Below are 15,080 nucleotides of genomic sequence, written 5' to 3'. Positions count from 1 at the left end.
TGGCTTTAGACAGAGTGTTGACCTAAAGCATAGGTCCCGTCAATTTAGACTAGGCTTTACTGTACTCCCCTTGGCTTATTCTCGTGCTACAAAAGGAGAAGAGATTAATCTTTTATACCTGTGTGTGTGTGTGTGTGTGTGTGTGTATATATATATTCCCCCCCCCCTAAAATTTGCTCTATAAAGTAGGAGTGATTTCCAAGCCTGGGAAGCCTTGAACAATTGGCATGTGTGTTTTTTATACTAACTGCCTCTTCTGGATGGTTTGGCTCATATCATCGCATTCTACTAGAGATTTTAAAGCCACAAGATATTTGTACAATGATTTTCAGGGGAAATGGGGTAATTATACACAATGGGACCTCATTATTTAAATATCTTGCCCCCCAATCTGTATATACTAAGTCTCTTAATCTTCCCTTCATGGTTTTTTTTTTACAAATTTAAACAATTTACTTTTAGGTTTAATATATTTTCTTGTGTTTTTAAAGTTTACTATTGCTATGAACTCTTTTCTCTTGTTAAGGAATTTATTATTGTAGAACTATGTGACTTAAAAGTAATCTTTCCAAGGTCCTTTCTCATTTAAATATATTTGCTATTCTTAATTTGGGACCCTGCCATATATTATAGTTTGAACATAGATTTAAATATATAAACAGAGTTTGACCCTGGCCAGTTGACTCAGGGGAAGAGCATCGGCCTGGTGTGTGGATGTTCTCGTTTCAATTTCTGGTCAGGGTATACAGGAGAAACTACCATCTGCTTTTCTATCCTTCCTCCTTTTCTCTCTCTTCTCCTCCCACAGCCATAGCTCAATTGTTTCAGGCAAGTTGGCCCCAGACACTGAGAATGGCTCAATGGCCTCACCTCAGGCACTAAAAGAACTCGTCTGTGGAGCTATGGAGCAATGGCCCCAGATGGGCAGAGCATTGCCCAGTAGAGGGCTTACCAGATGGATCCTGGTTGGGGCTCATGCAAGAGTCTCTCTTCCTCCCTGCCTTTCACTGAGTAAACAAATAAGCAATCCAGAGTCTATCATTTGAAAAGGAATAAATAAAAGCTAGTTTGGTAATTCTTAAGATATATTCCCAGAATTGGGATTACTAGATGAAAAGGCAGTTTCATTTTTAACTTTTTGAGGTAACTTCATACTGTTTTCCACGTGGCTGCACCAATCTGCATTCTGACCAACAGTGTGTGAAGGCTCCCTTTCCTCCACATCCACACCAGCCCATGAGGTTTGTTTGAGTTTCACACCTAAACCTGTATCTCAACAATTAAAAAAAAACCTAGCCTCCTTAAAAGAAGGCTTTTCCTGTGTATTATTAAATGAATTTTGAGATAACATTCATATACAAATATATATGAGTCAACAAGCAAAAAGCTTAGCTTACCCATGGTATCTCAGGATTATATCTTTTGGGTTTGATATAAAAAGTTAAGACTACATGAGGTTAGAACAAAAACAACAAAACTCCAGGGGTTCTAATAGTACTCTCTACCTGATGATTAGGTCATGAGGGTCGAGTCCTCATGAGTTGAATTAGTACCTTTATAAAAGAGGCCCCGGCGAGCTTGCTTACTCCTTCTGCCATGTGAAGGTATAACAAGAAGTTTGCAAGTTAAAACAGGGCCCTCACCTGATCCTGCTGGCACACCAGTCTTGGACTTCTAGCTTCCAGAATTATGAGAAATAAATTTTGGTTGTTAAAAGGCCACCCAGTTTGTGGTATTTTTAAATAGCAGTCTGAATAAGGTTAGACACTTGCAATAATATTGAATATCTATTGACTATAATATTACGCTCTTGCTCTAATACCAGATTTCAGTACTTATTATCCTTGTACTAAAATTAAAATTATTTAGTTTGATAGTATTGGGGAAACAGCTGTTTTAGGCTTGCTCAGTTGTGGTATGCCTGATTAGTGTGTGAGCACATGGCAGTGACACATGTGTATAGACTATGTAAGGCTATGGGTGTTTGCTCTCAGAGCAGATTGTGGATTGCCTTCCCACCACTGTAAAGGGCTGTTTTGCTGTTTGTTCACCTGCTGCCATGAGAAGCAGTTTTCCCCTGCCTGTTTGCTTCTCTGCCATTGTGAGACTCTACTAAATTAGAATGGCCCACCACTTTCCAGCTCTGCAGTTCCTCCATCATCTGCCTGAATCCAATGTGAGCCTGCCTGGCCTCAATCACCATTATTACATCTGGTTTAGTAGGCAAGAGTTGGATCAGATTGTTATGGAACCACTGACAAACTTAAAGGGTAGAATAGAGGAGGGGCTGTTCCCTGTGGCTACCCTGTTGAGGGCTGTAAGTGGGTGGGTTTTATAGACCTATGAGAAGAAACCAAAAACTCTCCGAAAGAGGCTGTGTTAGGTCAAAAGTTCCAGGATGAGCTGCAGAATGAGTATGAAATCAGCTCGAACTGAAAAAGTTTCTGGAGAAGGACACTGACTGAGTTTGAGAGCTTCAGTGTGAAATGCAGACTGAGCACCAGTGCCTGGAACTTGAATGATCAATGGAAATGGAAATATGGATCCCAGCACTTCAGTTTACCCTAGAAACTGAACACTGGTACTGGCAGTTGTTAGAGAAGCAACTTCAGGTTCAAGAGCTTGAGCTTCAGCTCCAGGCCAAGAGCCAACAGTTTCAAGAGCTAAAGTGGGTGCTGAAGAAGGAGCTGCAGTCATGCCAGCAGAGTGGCTCTGAATTGGTGGTAACAGGCATTTCCAATTCCTTCTTTTCGAAGGAGGAGGAGGTTTGGGCTGAAACTGCCATTGGCAGATTCAGATCCTTGCCTATGGTCACCCAGAAGTTAAAAATCCAATAGCGAATAGTGCTTCAAGGGCAGGCAAAACTTCCTCCACAAGTAGTTGAACACTCTGTGGCTTGGCCCTACACCTAGATAGAGTTGTTGGAGTTAGGGGTAAAATTCAGGCAGAAACCCACTGAGTTTTCAGCAGCTTGGTTGCTGTGGCTGTGGGACATAAAGGGTAGATGGCATCATGCTCTCCAGAACAGAGGTGGAGAAACTGACTGCCATTACCATGCACTCCTGCTTGAAGCAGTGTCTTCATAACTGCCATGACAACCCAGGAAACTATACCTTATTTGAGTGGGTGATGGCTGCCATTCATACAGTCTGGCAGAATGCTGGAGACTTGCCAGGGGCAGTGAGTTGGTGATACTTTTATACTGAGTTGCAACAGGTTCTCCAGGAACTAGGTATGAAGAATGCTTTCAACTTGAGGTTCCATGGGCCAGATGAGGAAATGAGGAAGTATTTATTTATTTTTTTAAAATATTTTATTTATTTAAAAAAATTTTTATTTATTTATTCATTTTAGAGAGGAGACAGAGAGGGACAGAGAGAGACAGAGAGAGACAGAGAAAGAGAGGAGAGAGACAGGGGGGAGGAGCTGGAAGCATCAACTCCCATATGTGCCTTGACCAGGCAAGCCCAGGGTTTCGAACCAGCGACCTCAGCATTTCCAGGTCGATGCTTTATCCACTGCGCTACCACAGGTCAGGCCGAGGAAGTATTTATGACAGAGATGTAGGACCTTCTCTGTAGCAGCCTGTCAGCCCTTTTTGGGTCACTAGTGGCTATCTTGAGCCCCAATGTGGGCCCATCAACACTGTTACACAGATGGTGGCAGATCTGGGGGGGGGGTGGAGGCAGCAAGAAACCATAAGGCTGTGCAGGCTGCAGCCCATCTGTCCCCTTGACTAACAAGAGAAACAGGCCTGTAAAAGTAGCTGAACACAGGTGTGGATAGTTGTTGCTCTAACAACTGCTGGTGCCAGCATTCTGCTTTTAGGGCAAACTGCAGCTCTCGGACCTATATTTTCTTCTCAAATGACTATTCCAGTTCCAGGTGCTGTGGGTGTTCAGCCTGCACTTCACACTAAAGCTCTACAAAGAAGTTGGCTTCTTCTCTTGCACTCATGCCAGTTCAAGCTGTTTTTGGTTCTCAGCCTGTAGCCTGTTCTTGATTCTGCAACCCTCTCTCCAGTGACCATTCCAGCTCATGTAATTAAATTCATATTTAAAAAGCATGTACTCGAGGTGACGTCACGGAAATGGCGCCGTGAGCAGCGCGTCCGACAGATCTCCCCAAAATCTCAACAAATTTATCAACTAGAAACAGAGAAATTTATCCTCGGAGCATTCCGGAGTTCCACACACACACTGAAAGCAAAAGGACTGTTGCTGAGGAGAGAGTACACCTGTGGTGAGTCAACCCACACGTGCAGCGGCCCGCCCACACTAGGGGACGGCAGCCTGGGCGCTGGCGGCCGCCCCAGCATACCCTGAGAAACCGCGCGCGCGCCCCGTGCCGCGGTCCCCGTCCACTGGCGTGCTGAGAAACCGCGCGTGCGCCCCGTGCCGCGGTCCCCGGCCACTGGTGTGCCAAGAAACCGCGAGTGCGCGCGCGCCAACCCCCCCCCCCAGGGACGCCAAGGCTGTTTTTCCTAGTCAGGAGATTCTCTCCATGGGCGGGGCACCTCACCCAGCCATTCAAGCTAACAATCAAGCGCTGGGGGGAGGGGCGCGCAGACAGCCTGAAATACTTTCTGGAGCACAGCTGCGGATCCAATCACTGAAATTAGCTTAACCCATGAAATCTACGCACCCACGGGGCTCTAATTGATAAGATCTCTCCCAGTTCAGTAATCCAAGACAAGAGGCGTGATATTTTTCAGTGCCTTTCGCTAAAGGGGCGGGGACAACTTCTGATTGACAGAGCCTCCATATTCAGGGATATACCTAACAAGAGGGACTTGGCAGATATTAAGATCCATAAAGCAAACAGTGACTAGTGCTTCTTCTTCCCAGCCAAAACAGGCTACCAAGTGTGGAAAGCCTGGGTTGAGTGGTCCAACTGAATGATAGGCGCTGAACAGTCACCTTGACAACAATTGACTCCCAGCCCCACCTGATTACGCTGGAGCCTTACCCAGAGCCTTGCGCTGAGTGAGGATAGAGTGGGGATTTCCCAGCTCTTGGAGCCTCTTACTCCCCAGACAGAAGCAGTGGCAACCTCATAGCTGGATCACCAGGCTGCTAATTCAGGAAGGGGAGACTAGGGGAGAGACTCCAGGAAAGCAAACTCTCTCATTGTTGGACTTTGCAAACGCCAACAAGCCTTGACTACCAGCGAGACTAAAACCAATTATATGACATTGCCATAGAATACCATCAACTGCAAATTCCTACCTAAGAGTGACACAGGGGCAGAACCTGGGGTACAGAGTCACCAACCAGGAAGAGGGGGAGAAAAGAAAAAAGGAAGAAGTTAACCTCTCAAAATCAAGAAAAATCCACAGACTTTATAACTTGTTCCACTAATTCTTTATTGTTGTTGTTTCTTTCTTCTCTCTTATTGCCTTTATTATTATTTCTATTTCTTCCACCTTGGTCCTTTTACTCTCTGCCCATCTTATGCTACCCTTTTCTTGAACTACACTACCCATGAGTGTTACATTTTATTTCTTTTCTTCATCCTAACTCTCCTTTAGGGTTACACTCCAAAACCCTTAACTCTCCCTCTCTCCCCTTTTGTTTTTTTTCCTTTCCTTTTTTTCTTCCTTCGTTTCTCTCTTACTGTTATTTTTTCCTTTCTATTCATTTCTTCTTTTCTCCTTTTACTTTTCCTCCCATTTAAGCCTCAATCACGAACAAATTATTTAATATGGGACTCAAGTTTTTAAGGGGTTTTTTTTGTTGTTGTTGTTCTTTTTTTTCTTCTTCTGCTTTTGTTCTTGGTTTTCCTCTATTTGTTTGTTTTTGTGGCATTTTAGGCACTTTTTACATTGCTTTTTAACTCACTAGCATTCCTCCCAACCCAAAGTCTCCATTGTATTTAGTCTTCGCTCCACTTAATACAACAGATTTTTACTTATTATTTTTATTTTTATTTTTTTATTTTTTAATTATTGTTTTTTCTCTCCTTTTTTCTGTTTCCCTCTCATCCCTCTCATTATATCTCTTAGTTGACCATCACTTACAAGCAAATCATTTTATGCTTGTCTAAGATTTTCTCCCCCCCCTTTTTTTTTTTGTATTTAGTAGGTCCCTACTCCCTTTTTTGCCCCTTGAACTCTTCACCCCAAATTAGGCCCTCCATTATAGGCAGTTTTTGTTCCATTTAGCATAATATAATTCACAGGTCACCACGATATTTCCCTAAGGAGGTGAGAGGAGGGGAAGAGAAGAAAGAAAAAAGGGGGAAATAATAAATTATTACTTTTTTTTGTGGAGTGTTTTCCTTTTTTCTTTTTTTTTTCCTTTTTATTTTTTATTAATTCCAATTAACACTATCATCAAGACCACCTTCAGATGCCAATAAGAAAAAGGAAATCGAACATTATGGATACAAAAGACAGAGAGGTAACACAAATAGATGTGGAAAAATCTATGGAGAAAAGATTTAACATATTGGAAGCCTTGGAGCCAAATGACAGAGAATTTAAAATAGAAATCTTAAAAATACTCAGAGATATACAAGAAAACACAGAAAGGCAATTTAGGGAAATCAGAAAACAACTCAATGATCACAAAGAATATATTACCAAGGAAATTGAAACTATAAAAACAAATCAAACAAAAATGAAAAACTCAATTCAAGAGCTGAAAAATGAGGTAACAAGCTTAGCTAATAGAACAGCCCAGATAGAAGACAGGATCAGTGAAATAGAAGACAAGCTACTTGAGGCACAACAGAGAGAAGAAGAAAGAGACTCAAAAATAATAAAAAACGAGAAAGCCCTACAGGAATTGTCTGACTCCATCAGAAAGAATAACATAAGAATAATAGGTATATCAGAGGGAGAAGAGAAAGAAAATGGAATGGAGAATATACTCAAACAAATAATAGATGAGAACTTCCCAAGCCTGTGGGAAGAATTAAAGCCACAAATTCAAGAAGCAAACAGAACACCAAGTTTTCTTAACCACAACAAACCCACTCCAAGGCACATCATAATGAAGATGACACAAACCAATGACAAAGAAAAAATTCTCAAGGCAGCCAGGGAAAAGAAGAATACAACATATAAAGGAAGGCCTATTAGATTATCATCAGATTTCTCAGCAGAAACTCTACAAGCTAGAAGAGAGTGGACCCCAATATTTAAAGCCCTGAAAGAGAGGAACTTTCAGCCAAGAATACTATACCCATCAAAGCTATCCTTCAAGTACGAAGGAGATATAAAAATATTCACAAATACAGAAAAGATGAGAGAATTTATCATCAGAAAGCCCCCACTCCAGGAAATACTAAAGGGGGTTTTCCAACCAGATTCAAAGAACAAAAGAAAACATAACCACAAGTAACAGCTCCACCAAGAAAACAATAAAACCAAACTTAAACTGTGACAACAAAAGGAAAAAAAAAAGGGGGTAGAAAGGATGAAGATTAACAGTAGCAAAGGACGATGAAGCGCAGAAATACTCACAAGAAAGGGTACTACAATGAATATGGTAGATACAATTTTCATTGCTTAATGGTAACCACCCTTGAAAAAACCACCACAAAAACACTTGACTTAAAAAAGGTAGCAACAGAGGAAAGAAGTATGGAATACAAACAAACAAAAACAAACGATAGAAAAACAAAAGAGAAGAATCAAACTAGATACAAAACTAACAGAAAGCAATTTATAAAATGGCAATAGGGAACCCACAAGTGTCAATAATTACACTAAATGTAAATGGATTAAACTTACCAATAAAAAGACACAGAGTAGCAGAATGGATTAAAAAAGAAAATCCAACTATATGCTGCCTACAAGAAACTCATCTAAGCAACAAGGAAAAAACAAATTCAAAGTGAAAGGCTGGAAAACAATACTCCAAGCAAACAACACCCAAAAAAAAGCAGGTGTAGCAATACTCATATCTAATAATGCTGACTACAAGACAGAAAAAGTACTCAGAGACAAAAATGGCCATTTCATAATGATTAAGGGGACACTGAATCAAGAAGACATAACAATCCTTAATATATATGCACCAAACCAAGGAGCACCAAAATATATAAGACAGCTACTTATTGACCTTAAAACAAAAACTGACAAAAATACAATCATACTTGGAGACCTCAATACACCGCTGACGGCTCTAGATCGGTCATCCAAACAGAGAATCAATAAAGATATAGTGGCCTTAAATGAAATACTAGAACAACTGGATATGATAGACATCTACAGGACACTTCATCCCAAAGTGATAGAGTATACATTTTTCTCTAGTGTACATGGAACATTCTCAAGAATTGACCATATGTTGGGCCACAAAGACAATATCAGCAAATTTAAAAAAATTGAAATTGTGCCAAGCATATTCTCTGATCATAAAGCCTTGAAACTAGAATTCAACTGTAAAAAAAAAGGGGGGAAAACCCACAAAATTGTGGAAACTAAACAACATACTTCTAAAAAATGAATGGGTCAAAGAAGAAATAAGCGCAGAGATCAAAAGATATATACAGACAAATGAAAATGAAAATACGACATATCAGAATCTCTGGGATGCAGCAAAAGCAGTAATAAGAGGAAAGTTCATATCACTTCAGGCCTATATGAACAAGCAAGAGAGAGCCGAAGTAAACCACTTAACTTCACACCTTAAGGAACTAGAAAAAGAAGAACAAAGACAACCCAAAACCAGCCGAAGAAAGGAGATAATAAAAATCAGAGCAGAAATAAATGAAATAGAGAACAGAAAAACTATAGAAAAAATCAATAAAACAAGGAGCTGGTTCTTTGAAAAGATCAACAAAATCGACAAACCCTTGGCAAGACTCACCAAGGAAAAAAGACACAGGACTCAAGTAAATAAAATCCAAAATGAAAGAGGAGAGATCACCACAGACGTCATAGATATACAAAGAATTATTGTAGAATACTATGAAAAACTATATGCCACCAAATACAATAATCTAGAAGAAATGGATAAATTCCTAGAACAATACAACCTTCCTAGACTGAGTCATGAAGAAGCAGAAAGCCTAAACAGAACAATCAGCAGGGAGGAAATAGAAAAAACCATTAAAAACCTCCCCAAAAATAAAAGTCCATGCCCAGACGGTTATACTAGTGAATTCTATCGAACGTTCAAAGAAGACTTGGTTCCTATTCTATTCAAAGTCTTCCAAAAAATTGAAGAAGAAGCAATACTTCCAAACACATTTTATGAGGCCAACATAACCCTCATACCAAAACCTGGCAAGGATGGCACAAAGAAAGAAAACTACAGACCAATATCTCTAATGAATACAGATGCTAAAATACTAAACAAAATACTGGCAAATCGAATACAACATATTAAAAAAATAATACACCATGATCAAGTGGGATTCATCCCAGAATCTCAAGGATGGTTCAACATACGCAAAACGGTTAACGTAATACACCATATCAACAAAACAAAGAACAAAACCCACATGATCTTATCAATAGATGCAGAAAAGGCTTTTTATAAAATACAACACAATTTTATGTTTAAGACTCTCAACAAAATGGGTATAGAAGGAAAATATCTCAACATAATAAAGGCCATATATGATAAACCATCAGCCAACATCATATTAAATGGCGTAAAACTGAGGACTTTCCACCTTAAATCAGGAACACGACAGGGGTGTCCACTCTCTCCACTCTTATTTAACGTGGTGCTAGAATTTCTGGCCAGAGCAATCAGACAAGACAAAGAAATAAAAGGCATCCATATCGGAAAAGAAGAAGTAAAGGTATCACTTTTTGCTGATGATATCATCCTATACATCGAAAACCCAAAGGACTCCACAAAAAGATTACTAGAAACAATAAACCAATACAGTAAGGTCGCAGGATACAAAATTAAGATACAGAAGTCCATAGCCTTTCTATATGCCAACAATGAAATATTAGAAAATGAACTCAAAAAAATAATCCCCTTCACGATTGCAACAAAAAAAATAAAATACCTAGGAATAAACATAACAAAGAATGTAAAGGACCTATATAAAGAAAACTACAAGGCATTGCTAAGAGAAATAGAAAAAGAAACAATGAGATGGAAAAATATTCCTTGTTCTTGGATTGGAATAATATATATAATTAAAATGGCCATATTACCCAAAGTAATATATAAATTTAATGCAATTCCCATCAAAATTCCTATGACATTTTTTAAAGAAATGGAACAAAAAATTATCAGAGTTATATGGAATTATAAAAAACCCCGAATAGCCAAAGCAATCCTAAGGAAAAAGAATGAAGCTGGGGGCATTACAATACCTGACTTTAAACTATATTATAGGGCCACAATAATCAAAACTGCATGGTATTGGCAGAAAAATAGACACTCAGACCAATGGAACAGAATAGAAAGCCCAGAAATAAAACCACATATATATGGTCAAATAATCTTTGATAAAGGGGCCAACAACACAAAATGGAGAAAAGAAAGCCTCTTCAACAAATGGTGTTGGGAAAACTGGAAAGCCACATGCAAAAGAATGAAACTCGACTACAGCCTGTCCCCGTGTACTAAAATTAATTCAAAATGGATCAAAGACCTAAATATAAGATCTGAAACAATAAAGTACATAGAAGAAGACATAGGTACTAAACTCATGGATCTGGGTTTTAAAGAACATTTTATGAACTTGACTCCAATGGCAAGAGAAGTGAAAGCAAAGATAAATGAATGGGACTACATCAGAATTAAAAGTTTTTGCTCAGCAAGAGAAACTGATATCAAAATAAACAGACAGCCAACTAAATGGGAAATGATATTTTCAAACGACAGCTCAGATAACGGCCTAATATCCAAAATTTACAAAGAACTCATAAAACTCAACAACAAACAAACAAACAATCCAATAAAAAAATGGGAAGAGGACATGAACAGACACTTCTCCCAGGAAGAAATACAAATGGCCAACAGATATATGAAAAGATGCTCAGCTTCATTAGTTATTAGAGAAATGCAGATCAAGACTACAATGAGATACCACCTCACCCCTGTTAGATTAGCTATTATCAACAAGACGGGTAATAACAAATGTTGAAGAGGCTGTGGAGAAAAAGGAACCCTCATACAGTGTTGGTGGGAATGTAAAGTAGTACAACCACTATGGAGGAAAGTATGGTGGTTCCTCAAAAAACTGCAAATAGAACTACCTTATGACCCAGCAATCCCTCTACTGGGTATATACCCCAAAACCTCAGAATCATTGATACGTAAAGACACATGTAGCCCCATGTTCATAGCAGCACTGTTCACAGTGGCCAAGACATGGAAACAACCCAAAAGCCCTTCAATAGAAGATTGGATAAAGAAGATGTGGCACATATACACTATGGAATACTACTCAGCCATAAGAAATGATGACATTAGATCATTTATAGCAAAATGGTGGGATCTTGATAACATTATACGGAGTGAAATAAGTAAATCAGAAAAAAACAAGAACTACATAATTCCATACATTGGTAGAACATAAAAATGAGACTAAGAGACATGGACAAGAGTGTGGTGGTTACCAGGGGTGGGGGGAGGGAGGACGCAGGAGGGAGGGAGGGAGAGATTTAGAGGGAGGGGGAGGGGCACAGAGAAAACTAGATAGAGGTTGACAGAGGACAATCTGACTCTGGGCGAGGGGTATGCAACATAATTTAATGAGAAGATAACCTAGACATGTTTTCTTTGAATATATGTACCCTGAATTATTAATGTCATCCCATTAACATTAATACAAATTTATTAAAAATATATATATAAATAAAAAGCATGTACTCAGTCTAGCCCATGCAGTAAAAAATTCTTCTAAATACACACAACTTTTTTATATTTGTCTTTATTTTTTAATAGTTTTGCTATTTTGTAAATGGTATTAGTACATGAAATATGTTACTAGGAATAATATGAATTGATGAAACTGTTTATTGGCAGAAATGGATTTACAGAAATCTAACATACAGCCATCATCTAAGAACTAGTCAAGTCAAATATCTAATATGACATGAATTCCTTTTACAATAACTACTGCATTCTTCCTTTATTGTATTTTTAAGTTTGTCTTATTTTATATCCTAGTTTGTATTATTAAGTGATGGCAAGGATTATGTCCCATTAATATTCATTTTATCTAAAGTCCCTAGAACATTGCCCATGTATAGGGGAATCAATATACTTAAAAAAAATTTACAAAGATATTTCGTCTTTGAGGTAAAATTGAAAAAGCCACTCCAAGAATCAAATGGCTGGCAGGGTGATTGCTGATAACAGAGCAAAAAAATTCCAAAAAGCAGTCTTTACTTTTTATATTTTTTCACTAGACCCAAACATAATTATGGCATCCTCAGCAAGAAACAAGAAGTTAATACAAGAAGTACATACAGTTCTCCCTTGTATAACCACCATGTATTTTTCATATTGCACCTTTTTTCTTTGTAATTGGCAAGTCCTAAATATTGAGCTTGAGTGTTTATTCTGGGAGTCTTTCCAGAAATAGCATGAGATTAGCTCAATATAAAACTCGAGTAGTTTTACTACATCATTATTACTAGTAATAACAACAATTAGTTAATAACTAAAAACATTGATTCAAGACCAGTGGTGCTCCATGGAATCATTTTGTTTAAAATGTACCTGAAGATGGCAGTGGAGTTGGCAGATGCACAGACTTTCAGCTCACACAACCAAACTGGATTACAACTAATTTTTAAACAGTAAGCATGAAAAAACAACTCTGGACTACAAGAACAGCTCTCAAAAACCAAGGAGCAAAGAAGAAGCCACAAAAAACCTGGTAGGGAGTGCCTGAATCTCCCTGCTTACAGGACCAGAGGGGGGGGGGTGAGGCTGAGATCCAAGAAGGGCACTCACTCCAAGGAAGAGCAGAATATACTGCTCACAGCCACTTGCCAGGCAACCAGGAAATGAGGTGAGTTGAAAGGGCCAGCTTGTCTTCCAAAAAGAAAGGGGAGAGAGAGAGACAGACAGTGAGGAGAAGAGGAATGCAGGGGACGACCTGAGAAGCTGACTCATCCAGTGCTGGAGGTGGCCTTAGCTGGGGGAGGGGCTGATCCTTCCACAAAACAAAACACTGAAGTGCTTCTGGGTCACAGATATCCAGACATTTCTCCAGCTACAATCAGTGCAGCAAGACACAGCTCAAAACAAGAAGTAGGGAGGAGGGGCAGTAACTCAGGTCTCCATGGAGATCTGAGATACATCTCTCCCTACTGAAGCTGAAAGAACATCCTGCCCCCAGAGAGAGTAACAAGAAGAAAAGGTCATCAGAGTCTCAGGTTACAGCCATCACATTCCTGGATACAGTTTCAAATAAGCCCCCTGCTGAGATCAGTAAACAAGACTATCAACTGTTAAGAAGACAAACAAATCAAGACTTCAAAGTGGCCCAAATCTAAAAATGGATTACAAATAATAGCTGATGCCAACCCAAGAAGACCTAGAAATAGCACAAATAAAAACTAGAGAGAGACAACACCAAGCCTAGACTCAACCAGCTCTACAAACAAAACACCAAAAAAACCAGACATAATGAGAAGATAGAGAAGTGCAATCGAAATGAAACCATAAGAGAAACATCCAGGAAATGAACTGAGTGATATGGATGTAAACTTCCAGATGTAGAGTTCAAAATAATGATTGTAAGGATTCTTAGGGATCTTAGAACAACAATGAATGATCATTACGAACACATAAAGAAATAGCAAGCATAAAAAAGGATATTGAAATATTAAAAAAGAATCAGTTGGAGATGACAAATACAATATCAGAAGTGAAGACCACAATGGAAAGTATTAAAAACAGGCTGGATGGAGCTGAGGATCGAATTAGCGAGTTGGAGGACAAGTGGAATGAAGGCATAAAATCAGAGATGAAAAAAGAAAAGAGACTCAAAAAGTTTGAGGAAACTCTTAGAGAGCTCTGTGACAACATGAAGAGAAATAACAACCACATCATAGCGGTTTCTGAAGAAGAAGAGAAAGAACAAGGGATAGAGACTTTGTTCAATCATATCATAGCTGAAAACTTCCCTAAATTAATGCAGGAGGAACTTACACAAGTTCAAGAAGAACAGAGAACTCCATTAAAGAGAAACCCAAAGAAACCTACACCAAGACACATCATAATTAAAATACCAAAGCTAAGTGATAAAGAGAAAATATTAAAGTTGCTAGAGAAAAAAAAGCTATCACCTACAAAGGAGCCCCCATAAGGATGACATCAAATTTCTCAACAGAAACACTTGAGGCCAGAAGGGGATGGCAAGAAATATTCAAAGTAATGCAGAACAAGAACCTACAACCAAGACTACTTTATCTAGCAAGGTTATCATTTAAAATTGAAGGAGAAATAAAAAGCTTCCAAGACAAAAAAAAAAAACCCTCAAGGAATTTATTAAAACCAAATCAATGCTTCAGGAAATGTTAAGGGGCCTATTGAAAACAGATCAAAGAGGGAAAAGAATATAGAAAAAGAGGAATAGAGCTTTGAAGAATAAAATGGCAGTAAAAAACTACATATCAATAATAACTTAAATGTAGATGGATTAAATGATCCAATCAAAAGACATAGGATAGCTGCATGGATAAGAAAACAGGACCCATACATGTGCTGTCTACAAGAGACACACCATAAAAAAAAAAAGATGCACATAGACTGAAGGTACAAGGATGGAAAAAAACATTTCATGCAAATGGAAATGAAAAAAGAGCTGAGGTAGCAATACTTATATCAGACAAAATGGACTTTAAAACAAAGGATATTAAGAGATAAAGAAGGCCACTACATAATGATAAAGGGAGCAATCCAACAGGAAGATATAACTATTATAAATACCTACACACCTAATATATAAAGCAGACTTTGATGGATATAAAGGGAGAGATCAACAGCAATACTATAATAGTAGGAGATTTTAATACCCTATTAACATCACTAGATAGATCCTCAAGAAAGAAAATTAACAAAGAAACAGCAGACTTAAAGGACACACTAGATCAACTCAATTTAATAGATATCTTCAGAACCTTTCACCCTAAAGCAGCA

Source organism: Saccopteryx bilineata, chromosome 1 (assembly GCF_036850765.1).
Source record: "Saccopteryx bilineata isolate mSacBil1 chromosome 1, mSacBil1_pri_phased_curated, whole genome shotgun sequence".
Lineage (NCBI taxonomy): Eukaryota > Metazoa > Chordata > Mammalia > Chiroptera > Emballonuridae > Saccopteryx > Saccopteryx bilineata.
The sequence above is the reverse complement of the archived record's forward strand: the minus strand, read 5'-3'. Positions refer to the sequence as shown.